The sequence below is a fragment of the Chelonoidis abingdonii genome, chromosome 14, assembly GCF_003597395.2.
Source record: "Chelonoidis abingdonii isolate Lonesome George chromosome 14, CheloAbing_2.0, whole genome shotgun sequence".
Taxonomy (NCBI): Eukaryota; Metazoa; Chordata; order Testudines; family Testudinidae; genus Chelonoidis; species Chelonoidis abingdonii.
In genome coordinates, this window is record NC_133782.1 from 2277813 (window position 1) to 2281538 (window position 3726).

Below are 3726 nucleotides of genomic sequence, written 5' to 3' on the forward strand. Positions count from 1 at the left end.
CCCACCACGGACACACAGGGCCGTTCTCCTCGTGCGAACACCCTCCCCACCACGGGCATACAGGGCCGTTCTCCTCGTGCGAACACCCTCCCCACCAGGGAGACACACGCGGCCATTCTCCCTCATGTGAACACCCTCCCCATCACGGAGACACAGGGCCGTTCTCCTCGTGTGAACACCCCACCACAGGCACTTAGGGCCGTTCTCCCTCGTGTGAACACCCTCCCCACCACGGAGACACAGAGGGCCGTTCACCCTCGTGTGAACACCCTCCCCACCACGGAGAGACAGGGCCATTCACCCTCGTGTGAACACCCTCCCCACCACAGACGCTCAGGGCCGTACACAGTCATGTGAACACTCCCACTCAGGGCCATTCACTCTATGAATGCCTTCCCCATCACCGACACACAGGGCCATTCATGCTCCTGTGAACACACACAGAGTAATTCACATCTGAACATCTCCCACACACAGAGAAGGTTGTTCATGCTCATGTGAGCACATATAGGCCCATTCACACTTGTATGAACCACACACCCCCACAGGGCCATTTGTACTCATAAGGGGACACTGTTTTTAAACCACCACCACCACATAGGGCTGTTCGTGCTCACGTGAACACCTTCCCACACACAGCCATTCACACTCATATGGACGGACACACAGACACACTTTGCCTATGCTTGGACACTCACCTCTTGCAACCCTGTGTAGCAGACAGAGAGGCATGCACAAGGGTTAAGGGATTTGCCTGAAGCCATACACCTAGTCACTGGCAGAGCCAGAAGCAATCTAGAGTAGACCTTTAGGCTGGAGGCCTTTAAGCCCAGCTCCATCCTGAATAGAATGGGCACAGTTCATCCAAATATTACCCTTTTTGTTCTATCAGAATGGTTACTGAGCCTTGATCTATTTTTAGATAAGCCTAACTACCTTGCTTGTGAAAAATTCACAGCCATAAGTGCCATAACTATGACAACATAGCCATGTCTACACCAGGGGCTAGGTCAGTCAAAAAATTCTTCCGTTGACCTAGCTACTGCTGCTCAGGGAAGTGGATTACCTACATCAATAGAAAAACCCCTTCCATCAATGTAGGCAGTGTCCGTGGCACTACAGTGGCATAACTACACCTGTTTTGCCTTAGCACTTTATTGCAGACATGCTCTGTCTTTTAAAGGCTTGTGTTCCAATTCTGGTCCAAAGCAAATGAAGAGTAATGGTGAAAGACTTTGGCACTCAAAGTTTAAAAAAGACACTCTAGGAATAATGTTTTCTTACATTAGTGACAAAGAATAATCCCCCTTACAAGAGAAAATCATAGAATATTATGTCCAAGTATCTTAAGATGAATATGAGGAGGACTTTACATAGCAAGTGCTTTGCAGAATGAGACACTCAACTGAGAGGCACTATATTTACCAAGCTAAAGGAAGGTAGTTTCATAGGGACTTCACAAAGTACAGGCAAATGACACTGTTGCAATCTCAGTGGAATCTGGTTTGATCTAATTAACAAAGGACTGGAATTGCACAAATAAAATAAAAACAACCACCCCCAACCCCTCTGAGATGCTATTGAACCCTTTCCTTTATTTATCAAACATAATTGATCCCAAATAGGTTGTACCTTTATCCCAGAACTAGAAGAAAAGGCTGAAATGTGACTGAGTGTATGTAATCCTCAGTTCCTTTCTTTTAGAATATAAAATTTTAGGTCCAGATTTCTATCTCAGCTCTGTTTGTGAAGAAGTTTGGGTCATAGATTTTTGCACCAAAATGTTGGAAATTTGTGGAGATCAAATCATTGGAGACAGGACAGTTGAAATCAGTGTTTTGACAATCCTTTTTTTGAGGCTCTGCACTCCTGGTCAGCCAATTCAGCATCAGTAAGAGCTTCATTCACATAGGTTTGATCAAAACTTCATAATCAGCTAGGTCCTAAAATAGCAAATAAGTTGGGAAATGTATGTTTGATATCTAATCTTAGATACAAAAAATGACAGAGATTAACAGTAGACTGCAGACTACAAATATGCCGTTGTGGTTTACTTATGGAACTAGAAGCTTTTAATTTTCTATGTGTCTTTTTATGTTTGAGGAATAAATATGCTTACAAAGTATATTAAATTTGTTTCATTTAACAAAAGAAAAAGTTTTTCCTATTCTCATTTAAAAAGTGAGATTTTTTGCCCCTAAGCGGCAAAAATCACAACTTCCAATGCCAAAAGTCAACAGCTAAAGTAATAGAAAAAAAAGTACCAGAAGAACAATTTGAAAGCAAACCATTTTGTTTTAAAGAACTGATTTAGTCATATATTCGGTACCTGTAATCTTATAACAAAAAGCCTCTCTCTATCTCATGCCATTTGAGAAGGAGGAGTGGTGAGGCAGGAGGGAAGAGAAACGGTTTGAGTATTTGACTGATACCACAGTATTAAAAAAAAAAACAAAGTAGAATACAACAGATTAACTTCATATAGTTATTTGGGTGCTAATTATATTCTGTGATCCAGGAGGTTGCTATAAATACATAATCAAAACTCAAATTTTTGCAATTAAAACAAAACTCAAAAGGTAAAATAAATATTACAAATTGTAAAAACATGGCCCTCTAACTAAGTGGTTGGTACCACAAACTCTCAAGGCCAGCTTTAAGTTGCTTTTAGTGATGGGTTGTATCAGTGCTTCCAATACACCTTTTCCTCATCACACTTATTTATCTTCTACAATCAGCTGAATTGCTGTCCTGTAGATGTCAAGGTTCTCAAGCAATGTAAATAACACAAGTGCTGGTTTGCAGCTATCTTACTATATAACCTTGACCACTGTGGTTCTCTTTACCTCTCTCTCATGAGAAAAATTAGGGACTGCGTGCACTTACTTCCAATCTTACTTTCCTTGACTAAAGAATTTAGGCCCAGTTCCTCAAAGTATTTAGACTTCTAACTTCTATTTATATCAATATAAATTAGGAGCCTAAATACCTTTGTAGAGCTGGGTCTTACTGCTGAGTGTGTGTAGTGAGAAAGGCTTGAAGAGAATGAATGCTTAGGGTTTTTCCATTGGAGCTTTTTTTTTTTTTTTTTTGGACACAGGTCCCTCATCATGCCATGTCACAAAATATCTGAGGAACAGAACACCAGGTTTCACTGAAAGATGAGGTAGCATTACTTGCTACAGCTTATAAAACTTAATACATTAAACAGAAAGACAGTGTTTGTTTTTTCCCCAAAACCAAAATACTAAACTTTCATTAGAGACCTCATTAGAGACCATACAGTGACTTATACGAAATGAGCTTAGTGGTCTCACTCCATTTTCCAGATGTTTACATCACAAAAACCTCCACCATAATTACCACTAACTAGATCCCTTTTTGTCACTCAGCAGAAAGTACAAAAGGACTAACCTACCCGTTCAGCCCCACAAGTGGTCTCTCCAAGGTAGAGGTGAACCACATTTGCGGGGAGGGGAACGAGGATGTTTGTGCTGCTATGGCTTGAACTATACATATTCTGTTAGTAACAAGAGTATGTTATTCTCTGGGGCTTCTGTCTGTCACCTGTCACAATGACATTTACATTCCATTGTTTAGTTATAATAAGGCTAGCTTCTGCAGATACCTTCTAACAGAATGAGGGGCTGGTGTTTTACAGCCACTTAAAGATCTGTGAATATTGCAATGATTTATAAATTCATTTAAGAATGAAAAACAGACAAG